Here is a 15529-nt window from a genome sequence, read left to right as displayed (position 1 = left end):
TCCTCTCACCAATAAGTAACGTCACGTCATTCCAAACTGTTTCGAAACTTCATCTTCACACGCTAACATGGGTCTGAAATGGTGGAAAAATAAAGAAATATATTGAGCTAACGCAAAAGCTAGCAATGCTACCCCGAAACACCGGATGGGAACACAGAAGTAAGCACGTTGAATGCACCAGTTTCCACAAAGTAAGCAACTTTAAGCTTGGTGTCAGAGTGGGTGACCACTGACCATTTAGGATATAGGTATCTAATCGTATGCTGCTGGCTTTTCCCGACCCCACTCAAGCTGGGTAAAGTCAATGTAAGAAGGCGGGTAGCTTTTCGCCGAATGGAGGAGTTGCAATTGGGAAAATATTATTAATAAAAGGTCGATTCCTACGTAAAAAGTTGTGAAAAATCCAAATCTGAGGTCAAAACTCGGAAAAAGTAACTTTAGAAGGTCGAAAATTCAATTTTTTATTGCCATTCTAATGAAAATTTCGAAGAGTCGTGACGTCAGATTTCACGTCAAAATGCGCAGAAACGCTTGCGCACAATCAAACGAAGCGGGAGTCATGAATTATGACGTCATCACCCGTGACGTCAAAGTTCACGATTTACCGGCATTTTTTTAATCGATTTATCTCGGGATCTAGAAGTCGTAGAAGAAAAAGATTCCGTTAGTCCTTCGTCAAAGTTTACGATTTACCGGTATTTTTTAAATCGATATATCTCGGTATCTAGAAGTCGTAGAAGAAAAAGAAAAAATCCGTTGGTCCTCATTTTTCCTGCTCTATGACTTTGAAACATCACCCAAGTAAGCGCAATTGACCTATTGAGGGTAAACCTCCGTCTCTTAAAACCTTGGCGGTAAACCCCTTTATGAAATAAAATAAAAAGAAACTCATCCACAACATTTTGTTTAAAACTCCTTTCCCCCTCCCTCATGTTAGCTACGCCTCTGGTAAAGACTGATTAAGATGGATGGATAAAACCCTGTGGTGTAGATTGAACTCCATACTGTTCACATCTGGGACTACCATACCTTGCAGGATGGAGCACCACCAATTGGCTGATGCCACTAGCTCCTATCACCAATAAGTAACGTCACGTCATTCCAAACTGTTCCGAAACTTCATCTTTACACGCTAACATGGGTCTGAAAACAATGTGCTAAATTTAAAAATTATAAACAATGTGTATAAACTTATAAACAATGTGTATAAACTTATAAACAATGTGTATAAACTAAAAACAAAGCATTCTATTCAAACCCAGGCCGGTAGAGGTACTTAGATGTAGACCATTTCTTTTGTACTGTCACGATGGATTATTGTAAGGACTGCAGATCAGTGGTGTAGATTGAACTTCATACTGTTCACATCTGGGACTACCATACCTTGCAGGATGGAGCACTACCAAGTGGCTGATGCCACTAGCTCCTCTCACCAATAAGTAACGTCACGTCATTCCAAACTGTTCCGAAACTTCATCTTCACACGCTAACATGGGTCTGAAATGGTGGAAAAATAATACAATATATATTGAGCTAACGCAAAAGCTAGCAATGCTACCCCAAAACACCGGATGGGGACACAAAAGAAAGCACGTTGAATGCACCAGTTTCCAAAAAGTAAGCAACTTTAAGCTTGGTGTCAGAGTGGGTGACCATTTAGGATATAGGTACCTAATCGTATGCTGCTGGCTTTTCCCGGCCCCACTCAAGCTGGGTAAAGTCAACCCCACATAAACACAAATGTGAAGCATTCTATTCAAACCCAGGCCGGTAGAGGTACTTAGATGTAGACCATTTCTTTTGTACTGTCACGATGGATTATTGTAAGGACTGCAAATCAGTGGTGTAGATTGAACTTCATACTGTTCACATCTGGGACTACCATACCTTGCAGGATGGAGCACCACCAAGTGGCTGATGCCACTAGCTCCTCTCACCAATAAGTAACGTCACGTCATTCCAAACTGTTTCGAAACTTCATCTTCACACGCTAACATGGGTCTGAAATGGTGGAAAAATAATGCAATATATTGAGCTAACGCAAAAGCTAGCAATGCTACCCCAAAACACCGGATGGAAACACAGAAGAAAGCACGTTGAATGCACCAGTTTCCACAAAGTAAGCAATTTTAAGCTTGGTGTCAGAGTGGGTGACCATTTAGGATATAGGTACCTAATCGTGTGCTGCTGGCTTTTCCCGGCCCCACTCAAGCTGGGTAAAGTCAACCCCACAAAAACACAAATGTGAAAAAAAAAGGCCAAGTTCCTATCCAAAAATGTCGGCCTATAAAAGTGGTGAGATCAGAAAACACAAAGAGTAATCCTACCTATGAATATAACCATTATACATGAAGTATTTTTAAGTTTTTCCCATTTGAAATATATGCCAAAGCTCAAGACCAAGACCCCAATTCAGCAACTGCTGAGGTATAGGTAAAAAGTCGTAGATACTTACAAATTTCACTACTTACACTATATCGAATAAGTAGGTAGGTATACCTGCCCACTTTACCTTTACTTCATTCAGGCTAAATAAATTTTACGTACCTACCTGCGAACCGCGAGTTACGTATGAATCTTCTTTTCCATCCAAAACATCGAAAAACGAGCGGTAATTACTTAAAAAGAACGACACACGATGCTATCTACCTAATCAATTAATTAATTTCACAAAGTATATTATCACTAGGTATTTACTGTTCACATTCGGGTAACCCTTTAGTATTTTGAAATCTCCGAGGTTTCAAAAAGAGATTTACACAACATGTTTGTTCGAAGTCTTATCGCCAAGAAATCTACAAACCAACTGAAGCTTGGGCAGCTTCGAGTCTTGTAATGGGATTATTTCTGGTTTTGGGGCAGATCTTCTTTGAAGTATGAGGTATATTATAATTATGAGTATTAGTGTAAAGGTACATAGGTAGGTAGGTATAGGTACTTGGTACTTCCTGTGTGAAGAGAATCAGTGAATTGATGTTCAAATAATCTGTATTCACCTACCTATACAAAAAGATCTTGTATTTATTTAATAGTGTACCTGTACCTATTTAAGTACCTTCCTACTTTACAATGGTATTTACAATAGGTATATGTTGTAAACTATTTTATAATTTGGACGAGTTCTTAAGGACCTACATAAAGATAGGTGTTAGTGTTAGGTAGTGAAGAGAATCAGTGAATTGATGTTCAAATAATCTGTATTCACCTACCTATACAAAAAGATCTTGTATTTATTTAATAGTGTACCTATTTAAGTACCTTCCTACTTTACAATGGTATTTTACAATAGGTATATGTTGTAAACTATTTCATAATTTGGACGAGTTCTTAAGGACCTACATAAAGATAGGTGTTAGTGTTAGGTATTGTATACCTATTGGGGAAAATTGGCACATCCACTAACAATATTCTCTATCATGGCATATTGTAGGTAAACTTCAATTTAAAATTTGGTAATTTTGACACATCCACTAAAATATTCTATCTCTAGCCCTCTAGAGTCTAGACTAGATCCTTCTACGTACCTACTTATATAATATGTATTGAAGATATCTTCGAGAGTAACTATTGTGAGACTGATGTAGTGGGATTTAATCTGTGAGAATCAATTCAAATTTGAATTTATTTTCAAAACAAAACACTGAACCGAAAAATAAGCAAATGAGTTTTATGAAGGTACCAATTTTCTACCTACGCCAACAAGAATGTATCTGATGCTGGATTTGTGTCTTGGAGATTCCTATGTACCATGTGTACGTACATAGTTATACTTACATACATATTATGTATGTACCTACTCTGTCTAATTTAAATACTGACTGAGAATATCAATACCACAGCAAGTTGAGTGTTAATGTTAATTACACACCTGAATATTCCGAGCAGGTCCGAAATCAGATTCAGGCTTCGATTCTTGTCACTAACTCTTTCTTGTGGGTGATTTGTTTCGTTTTTTAACGGCCAGAGCGGACCAAAGTGGTAAGCGGAGTTTCATTGAAAAAGTCCACGGAGACAAGGATATGACTATGCCAAAACTAGTACCTAGTCAGAGCAGTAGCCCAAGAAAATATTGTGGATAATAAATTTTAAATTTTCTTCGTATCCTGCAGATTCATGAATAAAAAATCTTCTAATAATAATCAGTACCTAAAAGAAACTCACCAACTGATCATAAGAAAATATCTATTGTTTATTTAACATAAATGATAAATATGTTTACTTATCTTGAGTGCCTAGTACTAGTAACTAGTTACTTGTACCGTTCTACCTATAACAAACAACTATGTAGTTAAACGTCCATTTTTCAAAGCTGTGATCCACAACCATTTTCTTCTTATTCATAGATAGCCCGAAATCCAAAACTTTACTTAAGACCCTTGATATATTTCAGGGCAAACTCTAAGAAAACTTAAGCGAGCAATAAATTATTTACATTGAAAAATTAATGAATCTACCTCTTCAAAGTATCTGAGTCTCATAAAAGAAATAGTTCAGTGTTGGAATTTTTTAACCTTCTTTCTTTGTACATGTACCGTTCTACCTATAACAAACAACTATGTAGTTAAACGTCCATTTTTCAAAGCTGTGATCCACAACCATTTTCTTCTTATTCATAAATAGCCCGAAACCCAAAACTTTACTTAAGACTCTTGATATATTTCAGGGCAAACTCTAAGAAAACTTAAGCGAGCAATAAATTATTTACATTGAAAAATTAATGATTTTACCTCTTCAAAGTATCTGGTCTCATAAAAGAAATAGTTCAGTGTTGGAATTTTTTCAACCTTCTTTCTTTGTACATTAACCTACCTACCTACTACCAACAGCCAGTCACGGTATCAATCATTTGCATGATACAAATTTCTTGACTCCGCCGGGAATCGAACCCGGGTCTCCCGCGTGCAAGGCAAGCGCAGTGACCACTACGCCATGGGAGCTGACTAATAATTATATTATCAAGAAAGTTCCACTTACAGGTAAAAATCATCGATTCGGAGGTAAGTTGTGTACCTAGGTGGGTATATGGGTAAGTTGTGTACCTAGGTGGGTATATGGGTAAGTTGTGTACCTAGGTGGGTATATGGAAAAATTGTCACATCCACCAAAAATATAAACTAGGTACCTACTGTCTCAGCCCTATTTTAGTAGATGATACCTATCAGACCAAACCTGGAACCTGCAGTTAGATGATGCAGTAAAGTAAAGTGAAAGAAATATATAGGTATGAACTAAAAGAAATGTAAATTTTAGACTAGGTAACAAAATATTTACAATTCCAACAATCATTAGAACACAAATACGTACATCATGTGTGAAAACATACAAAAGAAATCTGCCGCTACCTATAACTGAAATAGTAAAAAATAAAAATAAATAAATACCTAGGTAAGTAAATGCAGTAAAACAAGCTTTACACAAACAAAACTGAAAAAATATTATGAAAATTATTAGGAATGCTTTATTATTATGCTCAATTTAAGTACTCGTTAAAATGTAAACGAAATGTCTCGATTTATTTTACTTTTTTTTTTACGACGCGAGTAAAACAATATCTCTGTTTTTCTGTTTCACGTTCAAACGGCTGCCGACTTCAAAGCATAACGTTGAAATGCAACAGATTATACTTTCGTACTTTTAAGCGAGGATTTTGAATCCCTCGTACGGACAATAGAGGGCAGGGAAAATGCTCTCCAGCCAATCAGATCACGGGATGAACTTTGTCCACTGCCCAGAGCTGTTTTGCATTTTCATATTTTCCGAAATTTCCACGAAATCTAAGTCGGTGTTGGGTGAGAAGAATTATGGTTAAACTCGAGAAAATTAATATTTAATTAATTAAGTTATTATGTTTACTACACCTACCTACTTATAAGGGCGATTCTTTTATCCAATCAAATTGGGGGTCTATTAGGTATTTCGGTAAAAGGATTTGTAGAAACATCCACTAAAACTTAAAAAGTCACAAATTTTACAAACTGGTCCTCGTACCTGTTGTTAATAAGATCCTGATAACAAAAACTTGTCAACAATAAGTAGGTATAACTTGATCTTTTGATCGTTTTTGACTGACTGACAACTTGCTTCAAAAAATCCAGTTAATACGTTATCCAATCAGGGAGTGATTCAATAGAAGACAACAATCATTGCTAATAACCTCTATTCCAAAAAAAAGTAGATAAAATAGTTAGTTAGGTAGGTAATACCTATTTGGAATCATTCGAGTAAATCCCTCTACACCGGTAGTTAGCTTATTATGACAGATTATTTATAGGTATCTTACGTTCACAATTATTACCTATATTAACCATTAACCCCTTTATAACTATATTTAGTCTAGGACTAAGACAAACTTCGATATGAGATCTCATTATCAAGTTATAGTCAGCGGCGAGAGCACGTTGAACGCAATAGTTCCCAACGGATCACTGAAGTTAAACAGCGTTACGCGTGGTTAGTATCCGGATGGTTGACCATCGGATGATTGGTGTTTCCCGGTCCCACTCAGGTTGGGTGAGGATAATATGAGGACGTGCTAGATTAGATCCTTTTACGTACTTATATAATATGTATTGAAGATATCTTCGAGAGTAACTATTGTGAGACTGATGTAGTGGGATTTAGTCTGTGAGAATCAATTCAAATTTGAATTTATTTTCAAAACAAAACACTGAACCGAAAAAATAAGCAAATAAGTTTTATGAAGGTACCAATTTTCTACCTACGCCAACACGAATGTTTCTGATGCTGGATTTGTGTCTTGGAGATTCCTATGTACCATGTGTACGTACATAGTTATACATACATACATATTATGTATGTACCTACTCTGTCCAATTTAAATACTGACTGAGAATATCAATACCACAGCAAGTTGAGTGTTAATTACACACCTGAATATTCCGAGCAGGTCCGAAATCAGGTTCAGGCTTCGATTCTTGTCACTAACTCTTTCTTGTATTCTTGTGGGTGATTTGTTTCGTTTTTTAACGGCCTGAGCGGACCAAAGTGGTAAGCGGAGTTTCATTGAAAAAGTCCACGGAGACAAGGATATGACTGATGTGCCAAAACTAGTACCTATAGTCAGAGCAGTAAGTAGCCCAAGAAAATATTGTGGATAATTTTAAATTTTCTTCGTTTCCTGCAGATTCATGAATAAAAAATCTTCTAATAATTAATCAGTAGGTACCTAAAAGAAACTCACCAACTGATCATAAGAAAATATCTATTGTTTATTTAAGATAAATGATAAATATGTTTACTTATCTTAAGTGCCTAGTACTAGTAAGTAGTTACTTGTACCGTTCTACCTATAACAAACAATTATGTAGTTAAACGTCCATTTTTCAAAGCTGTGATCCACAACCATTTTCTTCTTATTCATAGATAGCCCGAAACCCAAAACTTTACTTAAGACCCTTGATATATTTCAGGGAAACTCTAAGAAAACTTAAGCGAGCAATAAATTATTTACATTGAAAAATTAATGATTTTACCGCTTCAAAATATCTGGTCTCATAAAAGAAATGGTTCAGTGTTGGAATTTTTTTCAACCTTCTTTCTTTGTACATTAACCTACCTACTTATTTAAGAAATTTTTATATGGTACCTATACATACGTATTTCAAGATAAATCATATCATAAATACAAGATATAAGTAAAGAAAAAATCTTCTGTCTATTTGAATGAAGAAACTCGAATTCTCCCTGAAGAGGATCATCTTAATATCCAAAATAATTTCTTATCATTATTATCAAACCAGGTATTATACGAGTAGGTAGATCTCTTTGAAAAGTTATGGGTTCTCAGATAAGAAGAGAATCCCTTCTGATATCTTACGTGCTGTAGCATGAGGTACGATGTATTAATGCTTTTGTTATAAGATACCTACACCAAACAATGTGATATATTAGGGTTTAAGATGACCCCCCTTTCGCTGGGTATTGTGTTGTAATTTGAATTTGAACACGAACACACCTTAAGTAAATACCTTCCAGTGTTGATCTCCTTCGGGGCATGATGACCCTTTTGTAGGTTTTTTAGATAGTTCACTTTCTAGGTATGTAGGTACCTATTTCTTAGCTATGAATTACCTTCAGGAATGAGCTATACAGTTTTGGGGGAAAGTAACCACTTTCATTGGGGTATTTTTTTTCTTTTTTGCCTTTTTGTTTAGTTATTTTTCAATCCTTTCCCTTGTATTGTAACACAAGTGCTACAAGAGTACATAAGCGTCATAATAAATGTACGTCTAAAGCAACGAAAAGCCACAAAATCGCTGGATATCATACACCCCATCCTCGGACCCACTTTCATACATTTGTGGCGGAATGTGACCATGCTTTCGGTGGGGACCGCGATGGTCACTGCTACTTGGACAGTTCTGATTTTGAGTTGCAAGTAATGTTCAAATATTTAAGTAAACCTATTTATCATTAGGTACTTGGGACAGGACCGTCGGTCGGTAACTATTTGAGTGGGAACAACAATAGAACAAAGAAGAAGTCATTATTATTCTTACAAAACAGAAGTCATCGGAGATATTGAAAGTTGAGAGTCATGGTTCAGTAGTTCAGATGAGCGACACATCCACTAAAACTTAAAAAGTCACAAATTTTACAAACTGGTCCTCGTACCTTTTGTTAATAAGATCCTGATAACAAAAACTGGTCAACAATGAGTAGGTATAACTTGATCTTTTGGTCGTTTTTGACTGACTGACGATTTGCTTCAAAAAATCCAGTTAATACGTTATCCAATCAGGGAGTGATTGAATAGAAGACAACAATCATTGCTAATAATCTCTGTTGCAAAAAAAGTAGATAAAATAGTTAGTTGGGTAGGTAATACCTATTTGGAATCATTCGAGTAAATCCCTCTACACCGGTAGTTGGCTTATTATGACAAATTATTTGTAGGTATCTTACAATCTTACATACATAATTATATTAACCCCTTTATAACTACGAGTCTCGTACATACTTAGTTTAGGACTTATTATCAGATCTCATTATCAAGTTATAGTCAGCGGCGATAGCACGTTGAACGTAATAGTTCCCAACGGATCACTGAAGTTAAACAGCGTTACGCGTGGTTAGTATCCGGATGGTTGACCATCGGATGATTGGTGTTTCCCGGCCCCACTCAGGCTGAGTGAGGATAATATGAGGACGTAAGGAGGCTAATACAGCTTGTCTCCAAAAGGAGGGTAAAACCTCCACTCCTGAAAACCTTAGCAGTTATACAGTGACGTTAAATACTCAAGGAAAAAATACAGTAATAGCAATACAGGAGTTACTTGAACACAGTTCTTAAAAAATCCTGAGAAAGTACTTCGCGGTCCCAGGGGGAAAAAGTTACTTAAAAACAGAACCGTGTTTGTCTTTTTGTCCCTAATACTACTAACACCCTGTAAACCTGAGAAAGTACTTCGCGGTCCCAGGGGGAAAAAAGTTACTTAAAAACAGAACCGTGTTTGTCTTTTTGTCCCTACTACTAACACCCTGTAAAATCTACCAATCATTCGTTTGGTGTTTACTTCTACCTAATTCTTAATTTACAATGTATTAAACCAATCACACCACCGGAATATCTATAATTATTGCACTTGGTTGCACAAAAGTTGGTGACCCAAATCAGGAAGGTCTCGAAAATAAATTATTGGTAGCTGTTAGATACCTAGCTATGTAGATCGGGAAACCCAGAGATAAGGAGGGTATGATGTATATTATTTTCATCCTACTTTTACTCGTATGTCCTATCGGATTAAACTAAAATTTATTGATAAACCTAAGAACATAACGAAAGTATTTCACAAAATATATTATCACTAGGTATTTACTGTTCACATTCGGGTAACCTTTTAGTATTTCAAAATCTACGAGGTTTCAAAAAGAGATTTACACAACATGAAATCAGGAAGGTCTCGAAAATAAATTATTGGTAGCTGTTAGATACCTAGCTAGATCGGGAAACCCAGAGATAAGGAGGGTATGATGTATTATATTATTTTCATCCTACTTTTACTCGTATGTCCTATCGGATTAAACTAAAATTTATTGATAAACCTAAGAACTAACGAAAGTATTTGCGAGGTACCTACTAACGGATTCAGGCACCTTTAAATGAGGTACCTCTAAAAGTCGTAGATAAATAAATGAACAACGGGGGTCAGGAGATCGTCCTATATTGAACTTAATAGTTCCCTAAAGGTTTGAAATAAAGACATTTTAGCCGAGAGACAAAGTTGAAATCAGGTCCGACCTTATAGGGTTTATAGGGTAGGTTGTCTAGCCCCGCTGAAAACCATTTATTGATGAAAATTACCTTTCAAATCCATACTCGTAGATTAGCCAGCGGAAGCACGTTGAATGCACAGTTCCAATCACTGAAGTTAAGCAATTTTGCAAGTGGTTGTTATCCGGCTGGGTGATCATTTGGGCAATAGCGTGCAGTGAAGTAGATAGGTAGATATACCTACTTTTCAATTTACCTATTGGGAATAAAAGTAGGTAATGTAGTCGACTGTTTCGTATTTGATTTAAGTGCTAAACAGTCTAACCTTTTGGAATGTCCCGATAAGTAGGTAACTTGAAAAAAAAAAAAAAAAAAAAAAAAAAAAAAAAAAAAGAGGAGGAGGAGGAGAAGGAGAGGATAGGGTAGGAGAAAGCCAGTCGGACTTAGATAGGTACATTTTCAACAGACTTAATCTACTTTAATGGGTAGGTACAGTTTAAACAAAACTTAAATCTACTTTTATGGGTACCTACCTAGGTACAGTTTAAACAGAACTTAATATCTACTTTTATGGGTAGGTAGTTAGGTACAGTTTAAACAGAACTTAAATCTACTTTAAGAGAGAGAGAGAGAGAGAGAGAGAGAGAGAGAGAGAGAGAGAGAGAGAGAGAGAGAGAGAGAAAGAGAGAGAAAGCAAGAAAGGAAGAAAATAATATTTTTGGTGGATGTGTCAGATTCCAAAAATACCAAATTTTCTAACTAAATGTGAAGAGAGAGAGAAAGCAAGAAAGGAAGAAAATAATATTTTTGGTGGATGTGTCAGATTCCAAAAATACCAAATTTCTAACAGAATGAGGAGAGAGAGAGAGAGGAACGGGAACACTCTCTCACTATTCTCTTTTCTTCCCCACTCCTACAATAAACTCCCTAACAAAAAACACAACTCGTAAAATCTGGAATGACCTTTTGTTGGTTTCATTTTTCAACAACTTTCGTCAACAAAAGGTTATGATTGAAATGATAATTTTTAAAAGATCGTAATACCTAAATAATAACTTCTCAAAAGATATTTTTCCCCCAATATCGTAAAAAGTGCTGTGGATTTTAGTGGTCACATGTACATGGTGAGGTACCTACATAATTTTATTATTATGATCTGATACATAAGAAATTTTATGTAAGGTACCTATGTTACGTATGTACTATGTACCTCAAGGGTAGTAGGTATGGTGGCATCTTTTGGGTAAAGAATTTTTTGTATAAAATATATTTCCACAAAGTCTGAGCTTTTGAACGAAATCTCTTCAGAAAGGAATCCATCTTTTGGGTAAAGAATTTTTTGTATAAAATATATTTCCACAAAGTCTGAGCTTTCGAACGAAATCTCTTCAGAAAGGAATTAAAACACAGCGATTTATGTAGCTTTATACATTTCAGTAGCTAATAGTTAAATAGATACCTTCGGATTTCAAAGCTCAATCCGTGAACAGTGTAAACTGCTTGGGCCATTTACGTACAACTCGGTTAGTACAAACCAACTGAAGCTTGGGCAGCTTCGAGTCTTGTAATGGGATTATTTCTGGTTTTGGGGCAGATCTTCTTTGAAGTATGAGGTATATTATAATTATGAGTATTAGTGTAAAGGTACATAGGTAGGTAGGTATAGGTACTTGGTACTTCCTGTGTGAAGAGATCGGTTAGGTTTACATTGAAATAAAGCTACCCTCCTACATACTTATCATAAAATACGAGTATAAAATGGAAAAAAAGTCGCATTTCTCCGCTGACACAAATCTGACATAGTTCCATGCACTCACCTACTTATATCGTGAAGAGAATCAGTGAATTGATGTTCAAATAATCTGTATTCACCTACCTATACAAAAAGATCTTGTATTTATTTAATAGTGTACCTACCTATTTAAGTACCTTCCTACTTTACAATGGTATTTACAATAGGTATATGTTGTAAACTATTTCATAATTTTATAATTTGGACGAGTTCTTAAGGACCTACATAAAGATAGGTGTTAGTGTTAGGTATATACCTATTGGGGAACATTGGCACGTCCACTAACAATATTCTCTATCATGGCATATTGTAGGTAAACTTCATTTTAAAATTTGGTAATTTTGACACATCCACTAAAATATTCTCTCTCTAGCCCTCTAGAATCTAGATTAGATACTTATATCGATAAGGAAAATAATACCCTTCATCCGATTAGTAAATAGATTGTGAAATGCAAGACGAAAGAAAATATTAAAATTCAATCAAGATGTGGAAAAGGGGGATGCAGCAATGAGATGTTTAAATTTTCATGAAAAATCCATTTTTCATTTTTATCAAGACTACCACACAGGAGTCGCAATGCCACAGAAGTGTAGAGGATTCTGTCAGCAAACACAGCAAACTTCATATTCAAATTTTTAGTTTCCCCTTCTTATACAGGGCAGTCCGGAATTCCGAATAGTAATTCCATTTTCCGGACTTTAGATATAAAAAGAAATGCACAATGCATGTAGAACTGGCTCAGAAAAAGGCCTTGGGATTACCCGTTCGACAGTAATTTCAGAACAAAAAAGAAGAGGAACCATGTTCTCCGAGTCTATGAATAAATATAACTTTAAAAAGTAGAAGAAGAAGAAGAAGAAGAAGAAGAAGAAAAAATATTCGAGTTCAAACATTTCTCTCTTGATTTTTTCAGTAATGAGTACCTACTATCTAATCCTAATCCTTTTTTTTTTTCAGGTTATAGGTCAAATCCAGCTGTAGGAGGACACCCTGTATACAAAAATACCTACTGGCATACAATACATCCCTGTATACAAATAATATCTACCGGCATACAATACATCAAGTGTGAAGTGGTATACAAATAATATCTACCGGCATACAATACATCAAGTGTGAAGTGATAATAATAGAATATTCAGCATTCACAAGGAAAATGATATATGAGGTCCTAATGAGCTTATTTCGAGACACTCCGAAGGAAAAATGGTGTTGATCCCGCTCTTTTTTCGAAAAGAAAATCCCTCCTCAGGATAAGGAAAGTCGAAATGCTAATAAGGTATCTACTACCCACGTATAATACGTATACCCTATACGTATAATACGTATATACTTTTATACTTATTAGGTGTGAGGGACAATGTTCAAAATCCTGTGCATGGGATACTGAACTTTATTCTGAACTCAAAATCCTGAGCTCTATTCAGCAACATTCACTCGTTATTCATATAAGGTGCTCTTCTTCTTTTTCCTTTCTTCTTCTGAATCTTATTAAATGATCAAGCTGAAAACAGGAAAAATCAGTAGGTAAAAGATTGAGAGATGGGATTATCGATAAAAATTTACATTTTCTATATTGCCCATTCTTGTGTCTACAGCTGTGTAGGTGTACTCGACAAATAGGTTGTAGGGAACTAGGTAGATATTGCTTAATTTTTCTCATTTATGAATTTCGAAAACATTTTACGATAGGTATATTCTGAACTCAAAATCCTGAGCTCTATTCAGCAACATTCACTCGTTATTCATATAAGGTGCTCTTCTTCTTTTTCCTTTCTTCTTCTTTCTTCCTCTTCTTCTTCTTATACCTGTTCTTATTAAATGATCAAGCTGAAAACAGGAAAAATCAGTAGGTAAAAGATCGAGAGATGAGATTATCGATAAAAAATTACATTTTCTATTTTGCCCATTCTTGTGTCTACCAGCTGTGTAGGTATACTCGACAAATAGGTTGTAGGGAACTAGGTATTGCTTAATTTTTCCCATTTATGAATTTCGCAAACATTTTACGATAGGTAGGTGCTAATCAACAGAAATCTTCTAATAATTATCAGCTTAAGCTGATCATAATAAAGTTTCTAATAATGAAGTTTTCTTCTTCTTATTCTTATTTTCATACCTGTTGACTTTAAGAACGTTTTAGTGAACTTGGGTAGTGGGTACTGTACTATGAAATACGTACATCGTACACTAGATACCTAATAGCCTGGTAGCTTAAGTTTCATAACAGAGGATTTCAGGGTGATCGGGTTTCACTATTAATTTCTCAATCACTTGCCTAACTTGCCTTCTTTATGGGGATCTCTTTGTTTCTAATATCTATTAATGTCTTCAGGACCAAATTTATTAAAATCATCAACAAAGTCTAGATGCGAGCTACCCCACTCAAACGTAGACTTAATAATTATTGAGGACCTACTTGAGTAGTGTATAAGAATAAATTGAAAATGTAAACATAACATTTGAATAATTTTTTTTATATGGTACCTATACATACGTATTTCAAGATAAATCATATCATAAATACAAGATATAAGTAAAGAAAAAATCTTCTGTCTATTCTCTATTTGAATGAAGAAACTCGAATTCTCCCTGAAGAGGATCATCTTAATATCCAAAATAATTTCTTATCATTATTATCAAACCAGGTATTATACGAGTAGGTAGATCTCTTTGAAAAGTTATGGGTTCTCAGATAAGAAGAGAATCCCTTCTGATATCTTACGTGCTGTAGCATGAGGTACGATGTATTAATGCTTTTGTTATAAGATACCTACACCAAACAATGTGATATATTAGGGTTCAAGATGACCCCCCTTTCGCTGGGTATTGTGTTGTAATTTGAATTTGAACACGAACACACCTTAAGTAAATACCTTCCAGTGTTGATCTCCTTCGGGGCATGATGACCCTTTTGTAGGTTTTTTAGATAGTTCACTTTCTAGGTATGTAGGTACCTATTTCTTAGCTATGAATTACCTTCAGGAATGAGCTATACAGTTTTGGGGGAAAGTAACCACTTTCATTGGGGTATTTTTTTTCTTTTTTGCCTTTTTGTTTAGTTATTTTTCAATCCTTTCCCTTGTATTGTAACACAAGTGCTACAAGAGTACATAAGCGTCATAATAAATGTACGTCTAAAGCAACGAAAAGCCACAAAATCGCTGGATATCATACACCCCATCCTCGGACCCACTTTCATACATTTGTGGCGGAATGTGACCATGCTTTCGGTGGGGACCGCGATGGTCACTGCTACTTGGACAGTTCTGATTTTGAGTTGCAAGTAATGTTCAAATATTTAAGTAAACCTATTTATCATTAGGTACTTGGGACAGGACCGTCGGTCGGTAACTATTTGAGTGGGAACAACAATAGAACAAAGAAGAAGTCATTATTATTCTTACAAAACAGAAGTCATCGGAGATATTGAAAGTTGAGAGTCATGGTTCAGTAGTTCAGATGAGCTCAAAATTCAAAATCTTCGCCTTCTTTATGTC

This window comes from Diaphorina citri, unplaced genomic scaffold (assembly GCF_000475195.1).
Source record: "Diaphorina citri unplaced genomic scaffold, Diaci psyllid genome assembly version 1.1 scaffold303, whole genome shotgun sequence".
In the NCBI taxonomy this organism is placed as follows: domain Eukaryota; kingdom Metazoa; phylum Arthropoda; class Insecta; order Hemiptera; family Psyllidae; genus Diaphorina; species Diaphorina citri.
This window is presented reverse-complemented; position numbering follows the sequence as displayed.